We start from the raw sequence: 5617 nt of genomic DNA, 5'->3' as shown, positions 1-5617 counted from the left end.
AACTGGCAGAAGGGACAGGGAGACACTCCTCATGTCATCCTTTGAGCACCTGGATACAACAACACCTGAAGCTAAATATATCTGGACTTTTTAGTTGTGTGTACCATTAAGTTCCATCTTTGTCATTGTTATTGTTGTCTTTCTAATTAAGTCAACTTGAAATTGGGGTTCTTGCACTGGCAGCAGAGTCAAAACTAATAAACTGACCCTTCAGTAAAAGAATTTAACTCCCGTCTCACATCTCCGGTGTGTTTGATTTGGGGGAAAAGCAGGGAGGCTGGAAATACTATTACCGATGGTAGCTAACTTTGTCGAGGACTTACTATGCACCAGATGCTCTTCAAACACTACATGCATTATACTTTACAATCCTCAAAACAACCCTATGAGGTGGCTATTAAAATTGCCCCCCGTTTATTGATTGATTGATTGATTGAGACGGAGTCTCACTCTCGTTGCCCAGGCTGGAGTGCAGTGGTGTGATCTTGGCTCATTGCAACCTCTGCCTCCTGGGTTCAAGTGATTCTCCTGCCTCAGCCTCCTGAGTAGCTGGGATTACAGGTGCGCACCACCACGCCCGGCTAATTTTGTATTTTCAGTAGAGACGGGGTTTCACCATGTTGGCCAGGCTGGTCTGGAACTCCTGACTTCAGGTGATCCGCCTGCCTCAGCCTCTCAAAGTGCTGGGATTACAGGTGTGAGCCACCGCGCCCGGCTGCCCCCAGTTTTAGATGTGGATCAGACAGCTTAGGCAGCCACCCCAAGGTTATACAACTAGTGAGAAGTATTGTTAGGAAGGGAGTGTCCACCGCTTCCTGACAATAGTGGCTGAGATGACTTCCCGGGCATGAGAATGGGAGCGGGAGAGGTCAAATCCCCCAATTTGGACCCGTCCAGGTTATCTAAGCACAACCTCTTGCAATGCTGAATGGGAGGGGTCCTGCCTCTGGTTGGTCAGGAAAGACCTTCTTTATTTTGGGCTAGATGTGCCCCCACATAATTGCCACCTAACAGTTCTCCTTCTGCCCTCTGTGGTCACAGGTAAGTGGAGCTCTTTTTCTCTCACTCTGAGACTAACAGATGCTAGAAGCAGCTGTGCCCTTTCACCATCAACCCCTGGTTTCTTCGATTGTTACTTGGAGGCTTTCCTGGCTGCCCGCAAAGTATCTTCCAGGTGCGGGTTGATTAGGTCCCACCTTAATGACCTCCTGACATCACCTCAAAGCTCACTTTAGGCTGAAAGAAAAACCATAAAGTAAATGCTTCTTGTTTTACTGCCAGTGAAATGAAGAGCTTTTCAGCGCTGTGGATTTTTTTTTTTTTTTTTTTTTTTTTTTTTGCTTATCATGCTCACATCTGACCTTTCAGAGGCTGACTTTTAAAATGCAGGTTAGCAAAAGTCATATCAGGAGGAGATGGAGATGTCTCCTCTCCTCTGCTTCTGTAAAGGCGGCAGTGAGTGCAATCTGCACCATAAATTTAGTTTGCAGAATCCGATAGGAAGAGGTGTAAAAGAGGGCATGGCAACGCGGGAGTAGCCTTGTGAGAATTGCTCTTTGCATAAAAACCAGAGGCCTCATGCTGCCTCAGAACCCACATGGCCAGGATGCTCCCATCTCCAGCCTGGTATCTCCTTCTTTCACTCGGCTCCTCTTTCCACTTCACTCCAGCTACGCTGCGCAGACTCACCATCCTCTCTCAGCACCGGTCTTTTGCACACACTCTTCCATCTCCTTGAAATGCTGTTCCCTGCATTCTTCGTCTAGTTAAATCCCCTCATCCTTCAAGTCTCCGCTGAAACTTCATGTCCTTGGAGAAGCCTTGTTTGAGTCCCTTCTGTTATCTTCTCTCATGAATTCCTATACTTCTCCTTTGTAGCAGGTGTATAGCACATAGCACACATAAGGCACATGTTTATATGTGTTTTTGTGGTTGAGTAAAGTGTGCCCCCATCCTTTTAGAACAGGCTCTGCCAGGGCAAGGACCAGGTCTTGGTCACTGTTGACTAGCAGTGTGCTCATAAAGGTTTAACAACTATTGCAGGGGTAGGGGGATGTTGACTTATAGAGTGGCTGATTCCATGGTGTAAATCTTCTACCACGCATGATTTCAAGCTACCAATGCAAGTTCAACCAAAATTCCTGAAAAACTTAACAAAGGGCTCTTGTGAGTTGGGATAAACTGGCTTCAGCACGTGATATGGTTTGGCTGTGTCCTCACCTAAATCTCATCTTGAATTGTAGTTCCCATTATCCCCATGTGTCATGGGAGGAACCCAGTGGGAGGTAACTGAATCATGGAGGAGGTTACCCTCATGCTGTTCTTATGAGAGCGAGTGTGTTCTCATGAGATTTGATGGTTTTATAAGGGGCTTTCCCCCCTTTGGCTCAGCACTTCTCTGTCTTGCCACCATGTGAAGAAGAACATGTTTGCTTCCCCTTCCGCCATGATTGTAAGTTTCCTGAGGCCTTCCTAGCCATGCTGAACTGTGAGTCAATTAAACCTCTTTTCTTTGTAAATTACCCAGTCTCAGGTATGTCTTTTTTTTTTTCTTTTTTTCTTTTTTTTTTGAGACAGAGTCTCACTCTGTTGCCCAGGCTGGAGTGCAGTGGTGCAATCTCAGCTCACTGCAAGCTCTGCCTCCCGGGTTCACACCATTCTCCTGCCTCAACTTCCCAAGTAGCTGGGACTACAGGTGCCCGCCACCATGCCCGGCTAATTTTTTGTTATTTTCAGTAGAGACGGGGTCTCACCATGTTAGCCAGGATGGTCTCGATCTCCTGACCTCACAATCTGCTCACCTTGGCCACCCCGAGGATTACAGGCGTGAGCCACCGCACACAGCCTTCAGGTATGTCTTTATTTGCAGTGTGAGAACAGACTAATACAGCACACCACTGCTGCTGACCCTCCAACACCTGGTACAGGTTTGTGGAAGGAGTGAATGAAGTTAGGCCCACAAAGCAGAGCCTCCTCTGCCTGTGCCTATCCATGGTATACTCTCCATCTGTCTGCAGTAGGAATTAGCTTTAAGCAAAAGTATAGCATTGTCTATCAAGTAAAATACATTCAGTGTAATGTAAAGGAATATTCTATGGGTAAAACTTTCCCATTTTCCCCCGGTATTAAAACATACTTTCTAGTGTGTAATTAGAGCTTTGCACGCTGTGAGTAGTGACTTGTTAATGGTTCATGAGATTAATTTAGAAGGTCCAAACCAGCAATTTTTTTTGGAAATGGAATTAAGTAGAAGAAAAAAAGAAATTTCAGAGTATCAGAGTTTGTCTCCAGCCTTAAGGAAATGTTACTTTGGTAAACTCTTATTGTGAGTGTGTATTGTTGACAAAAAAGCCAAGCTTTGTAAAATATTTAAAGAGGTTTATTCTGAGCCTATATGAGTGGCCATGGCCTGAGGTACAGTCTCAAGAGGTCCTGAGAACATGTGCCCGAGGGAGTCAGGTTACGGTTTGATTTTATACATTTTATGGAGACCGGAGTGACAGGCAAAGACATAAATCAATATATGGAAGGCGTACATTAGTTCAACCTAAAGAGGTGGGATATCTTGAGTCAGAGGGTGGGGAGCAGGGTTTACAGGTCATAGGTGGATTCAAAGACTTTCTGATTGCCATTTGGTTGGAAGAGTTAAGCTTTGCCTAAAGACTTAAGAAGTCCTTAGAAAAGAATGCTTGAGCTAACATAAGGGGTTGTAGAAGCCAAGGCCCTTGTTATGCAAATGAAATCTTCTAAGTGGCAGCACCCAGAGAACATGTGACCAGGGTCAGCTTGGAATTTGGGATCTGATTGCCATAAAGAGTCTACTCTGTCAGTCCCGTGATCTGTATTTTAATGTTACTGTTGGTCAGTTGTGCCTAAACTCCAGAAGGGAGGGGCTAGAATGAGGCATATGCACCTCCCATTTCATCATGGCTAGAATTCAGGTTTTCAGATGTCTCTGGGGTCCATTTGGCCCATAAGGGGGTCCACTTAGTTAGTTGGGGGGCTTGGGATTTTATTTTTGGTTCCAAGTATATATTCTAGGTTGTGATGTCAAATGACTCTCTTACAGTTAAAAAAAAAAGTGTGAAAGTCACTGTGGTTGACAACAATATCCTTTGGTTTAGTAGCTTTGTTTTGTTTTCTGTGTTATTACTTGGAAATTATTTTCCCCTGGACTTTCCTAAGTCTCCGTCTCCTATCTCCCAGAGACCTAAAGGGTGAAGACACTGAGCTTCCAGATTTGAGGGCAGGAGGGTCCTAGGGAGGCCTGGCTTGGAGGCCAGGGAACTTCCTATTCCAGCCTGCACATGTTACCCTTCAATCTCCAGCTCCCCTGGCTGTTGGTGCCCAGCCCAGAGTTGTGGAAGCCCTTTCAGTCTAGCTGTCCCACCTGGTGACAGCAGGGGCAGGGCAGGGAGCATCATGGGGCTGACGCTTTCTGCTGTCCAGCCTCCCTGCATGCAGGGCGATGGCCCCTAGCTGACTCTTGAGAGTTGAGGGGAGGCTGGGGAGAGGGTTAAAGGCGAAGCCAGACCCAGTCCATCATGGAAGTCACATGGCCTGCCAGGAAATCCCTCTCTATATTGTAGCTGGTTGAACTAACTATATTATAAATAATTTTCCATTTTCTGCCTAGAACCATGCTCTAGACATCTGCATGAGGTCATCAAACCTGCACCACAGCCATGCACACACACACGTGTGCGTGTGTGTGTGTGTGTAAAAGAGAGACATGAGGTGTAGAAGAGCAATATAGAGGTCTCCATATTACGGGGAGACAGACGGTCCCAGAGCAGGGAGGTCACTTGAACCGGGTCGCAGAGGCAGGAGGCCACAATCATGGCTGGACACTGCAAGGCCAAACAGGTAAACACTGTGCCTGACTCCCATCCAGACTTCACAACAACCCTAGAATATTAATAAGTCAGTAATAATAGTATTACAGGGAAGGAGTCCCGATCCAGACCCCAAGACAGGGTTCTTGGATCTCCCACAAGAAAGAATTCAGGGCAAGTCCGTAAAGTGAAAGCAAGTTTATTAGGAAAGTAAAGGAATAAAGAATGGCTACTCCATAAACAGAGCAGCCCCGAGGACTGCTGGTTGCCCATTTTTATGGTTATTTCTTGATGATATGCTAAACAAGGGGTGGATTATTCATTTCTCCCCTTTTTAGGCCATATAGGGTAACTTCCCGACGTTGCCATGGCATTTGTAAACTGTCATGGCACTGGCGGGCGTGTAGCAGTGAGGAAGACCAGAGGTCACGCTCATGGCCATCTTGGTTTTGGTGGGTTTTAGCCGGCTTCTTTACTGCAGCCTGTTTTATCAGCAAGGTCTTTATGACCTGTATCTTGTGTTGACCTCCTATCTCACCCTGTGACTCAGAATGCCTTAACCATCTGGGAATGCAGCCCAGTAAGTCTCAGCCTCATTTCACCCGGCCCCTATTCAAGATGGAGTCGCTCTTGTTCAAACGCCTCTGACAGGGTGACAACTGTGACCACAACAGATTCACAAACATGACATTTTCAGAGAGAGGAAGGTACGCAGCGTGGTGTGATTTGGAAGAGGCTGTGGGTGTAGAGGGATGGGTAATTCAGTTGGGGTGGTCAGGGAG

This window comes from Mandrillus leucophaeus, unplaced genomic scaffold (genome assembly GCF_000951045.1).
Source record: "Mandrillus leucophaeus isolate KB7577 unplaced genomic scaffold, Mleu.le_1.0 Scaffold238, whole genome shotgun sequence".
Taxonomy (NCBI): Eukaryota; Metazoa; Chordata; class Mammalia; order Primates; family Cercopithecidae; genus Mandrillus; species Mandrillus leucophaeus.
This window is presented reverse-complemented; position numbering follows the sequence as displayed.